Raw genomic sequence first — 15,652 nt, 5'->3', positions numbered from 1 at the left:
ACTAATATGCTTATGAGTTGGATTTGTTTCTGATTTGTATTTAGTACGTATTTAGGAGGAAGAGCCGGGATAGCTCAGTCAGTATAGTGACTAGCTACGGGCTGGACGACCGGGGTTCGATCCCCGATGGGGGCAGGATTTTTCCTCTAGCCTCTGCGTCCAGACCGGCTCTGGGGCCCACCCAGCCTCCTCTACAATGGGTACCGGGGTCCTTTCCCGGGGGTAAAGCCGGCCGGGGCGTGATGCTGACCACTCACCCCCATCTAGTGCCGAGGTCAAGGAAGAGAGGAGCTATACCACCTCTCACCCCAAACGCCTACATGGCGTATAGTGGGACAAACTTTACTCGGCTTCAAAGGGTTAAGATCCTTACTGTTAACAATATTATTATATCCTGTGTTAGTTACAGCCCTTCAGTTAAAACCGGTCCTTTTGCTAGATTGCCAATCCTTAAATTATCCATTGTAACAATTTTTATTAACATAGTACAAATGGAACACAACACATAAAATCAATGCTTCAAGTAGCATTATAATCCACCGTCTCCTAGTATCGTGTTATTATAATATCGTTCAGAGTCCAATACCAAGCCGTCACTGTGATAGACAGATTTATATTTTATGTTTAAATTATACTTACAAATTTACGCGTGAATAAAATCTTTATGAGAAGACATAGACACACTGTTTGAGCATCATCTGCGAAAGAAACTGTCAATTCTTTATAACACAGCACGCATTCAGTAAGAGCAAAATTTGTCGCACGTCCAAACGATGTTGAAGGTCCAATGCTGCAGCATATCAAAATTAACTATTGCAACAGAAGCTGCAATTCCGTCCTTCAAATCGTTGGTGTCGGCTACCCTTGTTCGGTACAAGCAGTATCTTACGTATCCGCATGGGAGAAAATCAAAGGATGAAATATCCGATAACTGCTGAATGTCACAGTCGCTTCGGCAAAGAAAAAAGTTGTCAGTGGAACCAAGGTTCCTGAGAATTTGACGTAAATACGTCTATACGGAAAGGAAGTTTATATATTGGCTTTATTCTAAATATTTCCTTTACACATGCTTTACAATTGAGTAAAGTTTGATTAAGACATTGCTTATTTAACTTGAATTAGTTACGCTTAAGATGGCTCTGTGGTAGCTGAATGTAATGTAATGTAACGTTTCCTAGGTAACAACAAAGCTAAGTAAACAGACGACGTTCCCTAGGTAACCATTGTTACACTTTTTCGTTCCCCTTTTTCGTTACACTTTTTTGCCGAATGACCCTTCCTTAAAAACGTATTTACGTCAAAAATGTCAGATTAAAAGGTCGTGTAACATGCCACACCACACATTAACTTTGGGGCTGTCTCTAATGTGCTCCACTGTATCATGATTGTGTTCTGGTCGTCAAATGTGTATGTCTTGTTCCCCTCCCCCCTGAATTTTAGTATACACCCTTATCGGAAAACATGATTTTCCTCAGGAATTTTTTATCTTCAAGCATAGTCACTGCAAAGCCTTTGCTGCAGCTGCAGGTCGTGTCGACATCGTGGACTGCGGACAAAGATCTTGCGCAACCTTTCGACATTTTTATCAGACACACGTGGACTCCCTGTAACTTTCTTGTGCAGAACACTTCCGGTATCCCTAAACTGTTTGTACCCGATTTCGTTTAGATAAACCAGTCCGCGCATTGTACCTTATACGGATTCATGACGACTGATCTGATTCACAAAGATGGGTGCAGTGCAGCGGGAAACAACGGATGCTATCATCGGAAAATTGGTGAAACTTTGAGAGTTTCTCTGGCAGGTGACGATCAAAAAGTGTCTTTACACAAAAATTTTGTTCTCTGGTGAAGTTGTAAAGATAATTTATGTACTTCCTGTACTTATAGTCTCATTATTTCTCAAGTACCAAATATGGACACTACATTAGCAAAACAATATGCAAGAAAGCTTTGTCCGTACAATGTTTGAGATGTGTATCACTGAAATTTTCTGAACGAGTAGTCCAATTTCATTCAGATGTTACAGTTAACAGATTGACAGGCAAACATGTTTCACCATGACAACACACTGTTAGACCAGCAGTAGATTGTTATTATTGCCATGTTAATGTCTTTCAAATTTCGTTCGTGTTGTACCGACATTCGTAATTTAAATATCAATATTGCAATTTCATTCATCAAACAAAACTGTCATGTTCATTGAACCGATAAGCGTAGTCTTGTGTATTAGATCAACGTTGCGGATATAGTACTACGAACTATGATATTTAGTTTCAGTTTAATTGTGATGTAAACGGGCAATGAGTTAGTGTGACCGCAGTGGGGCACGTCACATGGCACACAGCTGTGTTGTGGTCGCGATTCGAACGGGGATGAACCAACTCGGGCACAAACGGACCGCCTGGTCGCTCCTTTTTTCTTTCTTGTTCTCTCGAAAACCACGGTTTAATATTGTGCATTAATGCAGAACAAACTATTGAGTGTGGTCTGCAGCTCCACTGAGTAAGATCTACAATTCCGGTACGCCAAGGAGGAGACAAAACCTGTTATTAGTCCTCAGTTCTCTGTCGTATGCCCCCCTTAATTTTTAATTATAACAAAATTTCGTTTTTCTTAATTCTCACCATTTCCACGTTTTCGCCAGCCTTAAAAAATAAGTATGAAGCGGCGGATGAAATACGGGAGGGAAAAATGCCGAGTTAAATGAAAGGAAATTAGGCCTGTGATGGAATGAACGAAGCAGAAGAATGATGTGCAAAGACAATGAAAAGATGAAGCCAATGACGAAAAACTGATAAAGAAGGAGGTAAAGGAAGTGAAGAAAGGGAACTAAAATGAGGAACAAAATTAATTAAGGCTTTAAGGAAGGACGAATAGACCGAGATAAAGAACGTAAGAATGTAAAATGGAATTAATAAACAGAGAGAAATATAACAGAAGAAAATTAGAGGCAAAAGAAGACACAGAAAAGAAACAAGGAAAGAGGAAGGTTTTACGCTGAAGAAAGACAGTGGCATAAATTATAGGTCGGAAAAAGAAATTAAGATGGGAAGAAATGAAAAATATTTTTTTATTTACTTCGTAGTTCGTTAGTTTCGCATTCGTACATAATTCTCGATTGTAACCGGGATGTTCTTCTGATTTTAATTTTGACGTAAATACGTCTATATTTTAGGGTCAGTGTCATTCGGCAAAAAGTGAAAGAAAAAGTGAAAGGAAAAAGTGTAACTACATTGTTATGTTACCTTGGAAACGTCAATTGTTTACTCGGCATTGCTGTTACCTATAAAACATTTAATTACATTACCTTACCTTATATTACATTAAATTACCTTACCTTACGTTACATTACATTTCATTACTTTATATTACATTCAGCTACCACAGACCCATCTTAAGCGTAACTAATTCAAATTAAATAAGCAATGTCTTAATCAAACTTATCTCAATTGTAAAGCATGTATAAAGGAAATATTTAGAATAAAGCCAATATATAAACTTCCTTTCCGTATAGACGTATTTACGTCTAATTCTCCGGAACCGTGGTTCCACCATCACTTATTTTATTAATGTTATTTCTGTCCTTACCGATAAATTCGCCTTCTAAACTACGAGGGCCTACCGAAAGTAACGAGCACATTTTGTTTACAGTCAAACGAAGATATACACACAAAAACAAATGTTCAGTAAAATATAGGCATATCTGATTACTTTTATACAAAACATTCATCCCTATCTAAACATTTCTGCCAGCGGTGCAAAATCTTAAAGATGTATTGGCCGCAAAACTCCGTTCCAGCTCCTCGCAACCAGCTTCACACGGCTTCCTGGACTTCCTCGTCAGTCTCGTAGTGGTAACAACTCGGGTGTTCTTTCAAGACCCCGAACAAGTGGCAGTCTGAGGGGACCAAATCCGGACTGTGGGGTGGGTGAGAGATGAGTTACCAGGCGTTCCTTTAAAATTTCTGTAAGATCAGACGTACAAAGTCAGAGGGCTCGTAATCTTTCCGATATCCCTAAAGCGACCCCTACACGGTCAATATTATTGTGCAATATTCAGTTTTGTACAATAATATTGATCGTCTATGTTACGAATTGAAAGGTTGTGCAATATATTGTGTCAATCAAAAATGGTTTGATATTTATTGCACAATGTGGAAACGGTTGTATCATCTGTAGGCAGTATTGCGCAATATCGTTCAGTTCTGTCCCAGACGTCGTGGCGTGAACGTCGGTGCGCGCTGAACATGTCGTCATCTAAAGTGAAAGATGACGAACGAAAGTTCATTTTGGAATTTATAGAGGTTTATCACTCGTTGTCGGCTTTGTGGAATGTTAAGAGTAAGGAGTACAGCAACCGAAACAAAAAAAATGAACAATACTACCTGCTCGTTGACAAATACAAAGAAAGACATCCGGAAGCTGAAAAACAAGAAGTGATTTAAAAAAATCAATTCTTTGCGCAATAACGTAGTGTAATAGATAAACGCTGACTTGGAGAGATAGCATCTCGCATGGTAGCATTTCTTTTCTGAATTCGAGAGGTAATCATTCTTAGCAGTTTATCAAAAGATTCACCATCTAGACGCAGAAAGTTCCGAAAGTCGCCTGGTTCACTCACTCTTAGGTCATTTAATAAGTTCTCATGAGTGTATTCATCTCTTTTTTTGAACCATTCCTTCATCCATCTTCGCTTTCTCCGTCTTCTTCAGACACACAGCCACAGCGATGGCCACACACGCAGCTTCTGTGTCACTTAACATGTTGACTGCACAACAATCAAATGTACACTGAAAATCGGCAGCTAAAATATTGGACAATAATATTGTACGGTCTGGAGCACCTCACAATATTATTGTGCAATATAACTTGTGTTGGGCAAGGCCGTGGTCTAGGCAACACGGAGTTTTTCTCCGTGGCATCCCAACAATTACTCCATTCACACACAGAAGAAGGCAATGGCAAGCCACTTCTGGATCATCTGCCAAGAACGTATATGAACAGGTCCCAGTCCGAGAAAAGGATGGAAGGATCCTGTTCATATGGACCTGTCGTCAGACAGAACACTAAAAAAAAAAATGGTTGTGCAATAATATTGATCGTCTAGGGGCCGTTTTAGTCTCAAGCATCTCCAGGACCGCATGATGTTCCATTCCAAGCTGCGCTGCAGTTTCTCTGACTCATCATTCGGTCTTGTCTGATGACCCGTTGACCTTTTGCTTGTTGCGCTCAGTTGCAACAGTCGACCGCAACGTGGCTTATCGGTGATGTCCATTTTTCCGTGCTTAAAGTGTTTCACCCAGTTTCTGACACTGTTTGTACCAATGCAGACATCTCCATACACACCACGTAATCTCGTAGATGATTCCGACCGAGTATCCCTCTTTCCCAAGAAATTTAATGACAGCATGTTGACGAAACGACTTGCCAGTGACAGCCATTTTCTCGCAATGTATCCCGGAGTGTGTTTCAACTTAATGCAATCAACGTGATTGGGCAAATAACCGTCCGTGGAACACGAATTTCACTATTTGCTTTTACCAAGCGACTGCGTCTAACACGACGATAAAGATTATCCTTTGATATGTTGATAAAATATAATAATCATAAACAAAAACTGAAACTGTCGGTATGTGTATATATATATATATATATATATATATATATGTGTGTGTGTGTGTGTGTGTGTGTGTGTGTGTGTGTGTGTGTGTAGTGCTCTAAGTTTTACTTGAAATTGCATTCTTTGAATTTTCTTCTCATTCGTTTTAAAGGTGTCAGAGAATATAAGATTTTTAAATTTTAATAGTTTCGGAAAATATTTTCAATTGTACTACATAAATTAATTACAATCTTTATTTAACCTCATTTCAGATAACGATAATTATATATTTTGAGCTTCATAAAACCAAACGTATACCAAGAAATAGCCATATCCGGAAGTTTACTCTTAAATCAGATCTAAAATTTCCCTTTAAATAATACACAATATTAGACAGAACAAGTAGTATGTGGGATCGAGATCGTACATTTCCAGTACTGAGATCTTGTTTTGTTGATCTTGAATAGTTGAGTACGATATTCAAAAAATATTCTCACCTGATGCTTTTCCTCGTGTTTCCAGAAAAAAAGGCAGCTGTATAAGAATACATTATAAATATTGTTTAGAATTAGGCTGTATGCTTACATAACGTAAGTTATCATTGTTTCTCTTGTGAAATTAGTGTGAGCATTTAGGTTAATATAGAAGATTTAATGTGATGCGAACATAAATATTACTACCATAATAGGACAAAGAAAAAAAGAATGAATGAATTCGAAGTTCATACGTGATTTGCCATGGGCTGTACGTTATGGTACTTCTGTATACAAGTTTCATACGATTTTAAATTAGAACATCTCAGTACAATTTGGATGCAAAATTAAATTCTAGAAAGAGACGATGGAAAAGTGGTTCCAATTTACTCGGAGATCTAACCAAATCCTTATGAATATCGAGTTGAATACTGATCGCTCAGATTAGTTCAGCTGTAACTCCAGTCACGAGGAGTCTAGAGATAACCGTGGTCAAACTCAGCCACAAGTGATTCTGAAACAAAATATTTTTTGTGGTTTTCTTTCATCTCTTGTAGCAGAATTCTAGACGAGTTCCTTGGTACTGATAATACATTTGTCCTACCATTGTCCTGCCGAATTTATTAGTCCCTTTTTAACATTATCCTTCCATTTTGTTCGATTCTGCATATAATATCAAGCTGCAGTTTAATTGGATTTCACAGGCAGATGAATTTCTGTCTTCTTCGTTCAGTTAAAGCTCTTGAATGTCCCATACTATCCTCTAAGCAGTTTTGTGAGGTAGTACGACAAAGCGAAATTTCTCTTTCCTAGCTGAGGACATAGACAGCACTTAAGTTGGCAGCATTATTGCTTTGTATTCTGATATTTCCAGGTTTGAAACTCGGCCTGGAGATTCAATATTCTGAAATTTATTAAAGTTTGATTCCAAATTCCACATAAAAGTAGGGATAGTACCTTAGGCTTCATTCCACATTCTTCAGAATTCGTCATTAGCACAGTCATCCTGCCGGTTAAAAAGCCATCGTCGAGGAACCCAATAACCAAGCAACTGCGTCTTGTTGTCGCTCGCACATTGCGATTAGACGCTTCACCTTTTTTTTCTTTGGGAAAGTCTGCTGTTTTTTTAGATTCGGCCTATGTTGTATCGTCGTGGCGACTGAAACTGTTCGTTTTGGCTACATTCAGTAAGTGGTGGAAAAGTTTCTACCATTTTTAAACACCCACCCTGTTCAGTAATATTCTTTCTTCGACACATTTAGTTTATCTTGTCTAATTCAATGTCAATAAAAACTTTTATTTTTCCGAATACAAGTTTGGTGAACAAGATGGAGTAATTGTTGGGATGCCACGGAGAAACCGGGGAAGCCCCCGGAGAAAACTCCGGCCTTGCCCAACACAAGTTATAAATCTGAGCACCACTGGGAATTGAACCCGGGACCCTAGGATTACAAGGCTAGCGTTCTGACCGCTAGACCACCATGGCGGTCCCAGTGGTAGTACACATCCTTAAATTTGCAGTTTGAAACGTAAATAGAAAAATTAATAAATAAATAAATAAACAGAAAATAAAGACACCAGTATATAAATCTGCACGGTTGCAATATATTTAAAAGATTTTTTTTTTAAATTCCTGATATGTTACGTTTTAGCGTGACATTTGGAACGTACCGTGTACATGTGGGCGGTTCTGCCGACGTGGAAAAGTCTACGTTTGTTTCGTCAATTGAAACAATTGTGATCGTCTTGTACTAAAAGTGTCGGCAGGGACAATTGGATAGTCGCTCCGCCATAAAGTTAGAGACTGTAAGGATATCCGATACGTCTAAAAAACAAAATATGCTCTACGCCTTCACATATAAAAAGGATTTACACTGGTACGTAACCGCTGTTAATGCCTGAAATCTGCTATTACCATGATTAAATCTTTGTTACTTTATAAATAAGGCTTTCTAATGTCATTGAAAGCGAAAAGATGTTGATTTATGTAGTAGAAGTAAACACAAGGCATAATTTAAAATCATTGTCACTATTCGTAGGATATCGGTAAGTTATAACTGCTTAAATGACATAACATTATCAATGAGAAGCTAAAGTTAGTGAAGTTATGAAGCAGTTCTGTACTTTTCAAGTGCAACGACAAAAATGAAATATAAATCTTGACACAGAATGATTCTTAAATATTCAAACAATAAATATATTTCAATTCTTCTTTAAATTTTAGAACACTTTATTCCAGACGACGACATCTCGATGCGTTATTTCTTGTTAATGTCTTTAAGGGCAAAATAAATTGCCATTCCATTATGGACGCTGTTGATTTACGTGTGCCGACGAGGCAAATAAGAGAATTTTCTACTTTTAATGTGAGCAGTGCACTAAGACATAGTCCTTCAGCCAGGTGCGTCATCGCTGCAAATGACGTATGTAAATCTTTGGACGTATTTGGCATAAACATTGTCTCCCTTGAGGGTGTGTTCTCAACAAGGGAAATGATCTAGATATGTGTCTTATAGATGATCTAGCTTCGTTATCTTTTTTATATTTGTTTAAAGTTTTACAATTATATTAGTGTTCCCTAGGTGGATTATTTGTTTTTATTTATATTTCTTCATTTATTTTGCTCTGTGTTAATATTGTTTCTATTTTGAGTTTGCCTGTACTTGGCAGTTACATTTAATACTGTACATGTATAAGTTTAGTTAATCTGTTTGTGTACTATTTTTCATTATTATTTCACTATTATTGTATGTATTATCAATGTTTGTCTGTTATTGGCTTCTTGCTGTTGGCAAACACGTAAATAAATTAATTGAATTGAATTTCATTTCATTTATCGTTGTACAGTTGATTTTATTTCAACCGTTCGTTAATGTAAGTAAGCCTGTTTCGTGTCTATGTGATGGCTGTACCCAAACTGACTTCTTTCATACATTTTATCACTAGTTTCGTTTGGAATTATAAAATGCGCGTTCCAAGAGTTGATACATTATTTTCAGACGAAGAAAGTGACACGACTGAAGATGTTTTACATTACATCTGTCCGTTACTGATGTCTACTAATTTGTCGTTTGTCCTTTCAGTGTCTAAATGGAATTTTTAATTAATTCTGCGTCTGTTGTTTTTCAAATTTAATGAGCTAATAAGCCATGACGACGGAAAAATGGGGAACAACATTCTGTCACGTATTCAATATTCACCTTCTTTCCCCATTTTATCTTTGTACGGCTGTAATTTCTTTTCTTGAGTAAGAATTGTACTTTATGCCTCAAACATTAGACTGCAGGCTAATATAGAAAGAAGAACAGTTGTGTAAATTATAATGAACATTGTACTAACCTGGACATGAAAATGCGAGAGGTCCATACGAAATTACAAGATTGCAAGTGCCTGTAACCGTGTTAGATACATTAAACACGTGTAGACTATTTGCATTTCCTCGACGTATATTCTCTCTCCGTGCTTGTAAATTTAGAAAATAAAAGTTGGTTGATTTTAGCTCAGTAGCACGCATAGTTTATTTAAGGGGAAAATGGGTTAAAATGTAATCAGTATTCTATTCTCATACATTGGTACTGGCTATGTATTAAAGGTGAAAGTTGTTACTTTCATCTGCACAATTCGTAATGTGTACAACACGAAAATGACTACGATACTTCATGTTCTATACTGAAGAGGTTATGTAATGCCACGGAAAATGTGGAGAAATCGATTATCTGTTTCCAGTCTGTTATCTAAAAACGAACAATTAAAATAAGCGAAAATATAATTTTTATTATTGCCTTGTATTGATGTGGAATCTTGTCTATCCGCAAAAAGGATTAACACAAATTAATCAGTTTAAATGAAAATAACAATTTAAACACACGTAACTTCTTCTACTGTCATTGTTTCATCTTATTTGATATCACAGTTCAGTAATCCTTACTTTCCTACGGTTTTCAGTGTTGCCACACTTATAGATGCATATTTACCACCGCGCTAGATGTTACAAGTTGTAATTGATATAATAATAATAATTATTATTTTTATTACCAGGACGTTCTATGTCGACAGCTGTGTGCCACACTTCAGTTCCTAAACATAGAATTTTTAATGCTTGTTCAATAATTTCATATTCTAAAAGTTATTATGTTGTATCAGAGATGTATGCTTGATAAAAACCATGCAAAATTTCTGATTTGACAAATTTCTATATTCTCTTCACTAATCTGATTATATGTTAAAAATAAATATTGCTGTGTGTTGTGTTCTGAAGTGAAAAGCATTTTACTGAACAAGGAAGCCTCCGACGTTTCGGAACTCCCTACTAACACTGTGTTTAAACACAGGTCTTACAATGTGCACAGATTGCACTATAAACCTCAACTCTTACAAGAATTTGTCTCCTCGAAACGCAACCCAGACGTAATCATGTTATTGTGAATCACTGCGTTTCAGAACCAGATTTAACATAATTTTACATTATCCGATATATCGTCTATTATATATCTAGCGGAGCATATGATACTATATGCTTGAGAGGTGAGGTCTATGTACAAGACAGTGGCCAGAGAATCTGAAGAGGAGACGAGTTGGAAACCTTTAAGTACGTGAAAAAATATATTACATCGAATTTTAAGGAAATGAAAAGTCAGAATTGGGACTGTATTAATCTGCTTAAGGACTAGATATATTTTTGGGCTCTTTTAACCACCAATTAATTCATAGGCTTCACAGAAGGCGGGCTATTTTATGTTTACTATTAACTTCTCAAAACGGCCTGTGTTGCATTGACTTAATTATCTAAGGTTTTGCAGTACGTGTGATAATGAGAATACCAATTGTTCCTTACACAGTGTCCAGAGCGACACTCAGTATATCGTTATCATTAGACTAGGCTTCACCTGTTATGAAACTGCTGACCTGAAGACAACGGAGTGCTAATTAGCGCTGCGATAATGTTAATGATGTGTGTGTTTTTGTATTGTGTTTATGTGTGTCCGTGTAAGGTGTGAATGTTTTTGTCGGGGTGGATATCTAGTTATGTGTGTAGGGTGTTCTATGGAGTGTACTTGTTTATATTATATATATTTTTTTGTAGTTGTGTAGTGTAGGGACCACCGCCACCTGATACAAACCCAATTGCAGTTAACAAAACAATAATTCAATTCAGTTCATTTATTAGAGTTAAGTTGTTTGAAATCTTAAACTAGCATTAGATTAATGTCTTTTCAGCTACTCAACATCCACACACAAAAATGTTTTTTATGGCTTACATTTTAGAATTTCGTATAGCACCTAGCCTAATGTATGTTTGGATTTAATGTTTAAAAATTTAAGGGTAAATTTATTAGGTTTATATTAAACTCATAGTCAGAATTCTTCGATTGGATTTAACCCGTATTTTGTTGACAGAGACTGTGAAGTTGTAAAAGCGTTTAAATATAAAATTGTTTATTTCATTACAGAATGCCTAAAGTGTATCTCACTTAGCATGAATACTCGTTTCTAACTTATAAATAAATCGCTCTCTTTAACCTGTTGTCAGTTAAAATATTCGCACACAATAAACGGTGTAAGTTGTCAGTCAGATTAGAGTAAATTTACTTAGTGAATTTTAGTTGACGTCTAAAAGTTGAAATCTTTTGTGAGACGCTGTGCTGTGTGAATAAATAAGACAATCTGAAATTGCAGATATTTCGTCTCTTGAAGATCTAATAGAAACAGTCTCCAGGCTAGGCAGGCTGAGGGGAGGACGTCGCAGTTTGCGGAAGGTTCTTAGGGGTTAGACAAAAGGTGATAAGGAATTTCTGTCAGAAACTGCGGGCGGATGTCATGCGTGGAAATGCGTTATACTACTCAAATCTACAGCATCGAGGCAATAAAGTCACTGATGTTGGTATTGAGACGTCCAGTTGTCGAGTTCTTGACGTTTTGTCTTCAAAGAAGCGAAATATTAATTTTATATTTATTTAAACAAAGATTTATATTTGACGTATATAAGTCGCTTAATGTACGCTATATTTTTTTAAAAAAGTCGAGGACTATCTTCCAAATTTGTAACCTAATAATTTTGTATCTGATCTGCGTGAAGGCCTACGGAAATAAATTACGTTACTGATGTTTTTTTTAAATAATCGGTAACAGAGGCCAAACTGCGCGATAATATAAAGGTAACATATGAACCTCAGGGTAAGTAGATCCTTCAATGCAGGAGTTGTAAGTTACAAGACAGCGAACATTCTATCATACTGTCAATGACTTCCAGAGTTTTATGAAATTTTATAAGAAAGCTTTTCTGTAGACCTAAAATTAAATTTTTGTAAACGTAAGAAGGTTTGTTTATAAAAATAAGCAGAAGAACCTAAATAGACCTATATATCCCCATATACGTTATGTCAGAATTATAATATGAAGCACTTAGCAAGTCCTTCGAGAATGTGGCATAGACCTTTGGCCGTATGAAATTGGTCTTCTGCCTTGAGATTTTATTGTACTCTGTTTTAACATGAGCCGGGTATCCGGTCATTCTATTCGTCTTCTTATTACTCCCGGATGAATGGTAAAAGATTTAACTCTTCCTTTCAGAGCCTTCTTTATTTGTAATGCATAAACACCCGTTTAAAATATAGTGGTAATTATACGTAGCACCTACTTTAACTGGCAGTATATCTCCATTTTACCGGTTAAAACAAATTTTGAGACCAGTCTGCCTACGTTTTTTTGCTTTCTTTATACTAAACAACAAACATTTTCCAGTCTTTGCCCTGCATTAAATATGCATTAAGGTCAGTGACCCCTTGGATGCACTACGAAACTGCAACTCCCACCACCCTTGTCTGCCATGGAGCATTTTGTTTTAAAACGAGGTCTCAGCCTTATCACCCAGTCCTCACAGTAATTCCGGAAATGTGGCTTTATGCATTTTAGGAAACCCTCAGCGCCATACTCCAGCTAGAATATTTGCTTCTGTATTATGCTCAAGTTACGGTGATCTAAGAAATTCAGCTATTAGAGCATCACATCACGTCGAGAAAATTTTAAGGGCAATACATGAACCATGTTTTCACAAAATTACAGGACCTCTAGCTTGAGGATTAAAACAGAGATTACTTGCAAGGCTGTTTCCTCTAGTAAAATGTTCTTGTGACTTAGTCTGAGTTGGAATGGGTTGGAAACATACGGTGAGCTAGAAACATTACATACTTTTCCAGCAACCTATGTCTACGTAATTCGACATGTTCTTGTAACTTTGCAAACGCTGATACTGAAATAATAAATCTTGGCAAATTTCGAAGTATAAGTAGGATTTAAGGTGGTGAGTACAAAGATGGCTATCTTCTGAGTTGTAGCGCCGTTTAGCTTTGTATAAGTTTACCATCATTTCAGAGATCGTTGCTGCCTCCATCTTCAGTTCGGTGAACGGCGTATGGAGGCAGTGGATGATGGAGGCTATAACGACCTCTGAAACACTTGTAAACGTCTACCGCCCTATACGGAGCTGTAACCCAGGAGAAAATCATTTTCTAAGAACAAGTTTGCTGAAGCTTACACTTATTCCTCATACATTTAAAGTAATTTGGTAATTTTAGAAACAGTGCAGAGTTTAGCTCCAAAACTGATCTAGTCCATTTACCATTTCTCGAAAATTAACTCGTGAGAATTAAAATGCATTTACCACGTTAACGCGAAAAATTTATTGAGCGGCAAAAAAAATAAAATAAGGTATCCTACCTGTTATTAAAAACACCTTTTTGCAATCACCGTCAGTATGTGTCAGTTATTATCGCTGTCAGTAACTGCTCAGTTTAATGAAGTACGTCGAATCAAAAATCAGAACACGTCTTACTAGTGCAAATTTCAGTAACAGAAATTCAGGTTGGTACCCTAAGACACTGAAGCAAAATAAAAATAACAATACCTAAGGAACACAAACATAAAAAACATATACAGCACCAAAGTAAGAGGAACGAATGCATGTAGAACTCCTGCTGGACATATCGTAACTCGACATAAGAACTCCAAAATTCTGACGTACTGTTTATCCGTATTTCCTCTACAGCATCCCGGGTTCTACTGAAAACAGAACATGGCTGTTATTATCATTCTCAACTGTACACCAATTTCACCAGTACGGTTATGACAACTCCAACTTACCTGGTTCACCTCGAGAATGTTATAATACTTTAATAATATTTCGTAATGGCGACCCACATAGTTTTAATCGCATAGTGTTTATTTTTATCGAAATTTAACAGCAACAAGTTTTACTTTGTTTTTAATTCACAAACCTTAAATTTTGTCTTGCACTTTCATATCAACCGCGTGAAGTGGCTTAATATATTTTAAGAGACCTAAAATAGCTTTTCCAGACAATCAGAATCCCAGTGTTAAGAACAGTGAATTAGTACGTAACTTATACTGATGACCGGCAGATGGGTTCGTAACGCGAAATATAAAGTCAGACTATTGCGTACAGCCTTAGTATAACAATATTTTAGATAATTTTCACAACATGACACTCCCATATAATTTTAGTAAGGCAGCATAGTTTAGGGAGAGAATTAATCAAATTACAAATCATTTGGACTTCAGTTTGTTGGTTTGTACAATAAATTGTGTCCAGACTGTTGAACTATTTTCGGATCACTAAAGACATTGACAGAAACCAGTGTGCTGATTGGAACACAGTGCAGATGCTGCCTAATATTACCTTGTGTTATACAATAGTGACGTACAAATCCTGCTACCATTGTGCACAAAGCGAGTGTCTCCCAGCTAAGAACAATACACAATACGACAGCCGTCTTTGTTAGTGAACTGGGACAATCCACCATAATCCTAACAATAACACGTGTTTGTTTCATAGATCATTAAAGCACGCTGTATTATCTACAGCGATTGTACGGGAAAGTTGGAGGTGAGAGGGTCACAATGAATTCTGGACTGGTCGTGAGGGAAAGTTTGGTTCATATTTAATATTCTTTCCTCCATGAGCTAGCAGAGAAATAACGTTGTCGACGTTGGTCACCATTGTTCTAACGCGTGGATATGTATGCAGTTAGGAAGGTTTTCGAGGATTATACTCTCTCTATTTCGATGGTGCTTGCAGAAATAAGAGCGCTTGTGGCCGGAGGGTTGTAGTATTTGCTAAACGCGCGCGGTGTTCGTTTGGCAGAAGTTAAATTATCTATTCTATTGACAAAAATAAATTAAACTTCAAGAAATTACCGTTAAAACACCAACACCTGTTAACATTTCTTTGGATAGCCCAGTACTACACTCCAAATCACCACATGCACAAGCCGTGCAACTGCGGTAGTGGCTGTTCCTTCTGCCCTACACAACCCCGCTAATTATAAAATAAAAATACATTATATTAGATGAAATTTAAACATTTAAATAACCTCTTCACACTAGTAATCTACTACAAATTGCTTAAAGTATGTTCTTACGAAACACAGTCGTACTGGAACTCTCGGTTTTGTAAATAAAAACATATCCATAGGGGGGGAGGGGGTGACAGAAATGGAAGTAAAAGCTCATAAGGACCAGTGCTTCACTCTTATGTATGGATTGTTTATATAGCTCGGTCT

General features: G+C 36.9%; 1 protein-coding gene and 1 long non-coding RNA gene across 7 annotated transcripts in view; one reads left to right on the top strand and one right to left on the bottom strand.

Annotated features, from left to right (window-relative positions):
• The window catches only part of LOC110831813 (neurotrimin), a 478,509-nt gene that overhangs the window by 157,469 nt on the left and 305,388 nt on the right, over positions 1-15,652 (top strand). The gene's annotated exons all lie outside the window — the stretch shown is intronic.
• On the bottom strand, positions 456-4,833 carry LOC147872146 (uncharacterized). The gene is made up of 2 exons (XR_015537835.1): positions 4,581-4,833; positions 456-3,967 (listed from the first exon to the last, which is right to left on the bottom strand). It is a non-coding gene; the product is annotated as an uncharacterized LOC147872146 (long non-coding RNA).

Source organism: Zootermopsis nevadensis, unplaced genomic scaffold (genome assembly GCF_977971745.1).
Source record: "Zootermopsis nevadensis isolate Lab colony 2312 unplaced genomic scaffold, Znev_1.0 Znev_ptg000030l, whole genome shotgun sequence".
Taxonomy (NCBI): Eukaryota; Metazoa; Arthropoda; class Insecta; order Blattodea; family Termopsidae; genus Zootermopsis; species Zootermopsis nevadensis.
Note: the sequence above shows the minus strand (reverse complement) of the source record. Positions and strands in the feature narration are given on the sequence as shown.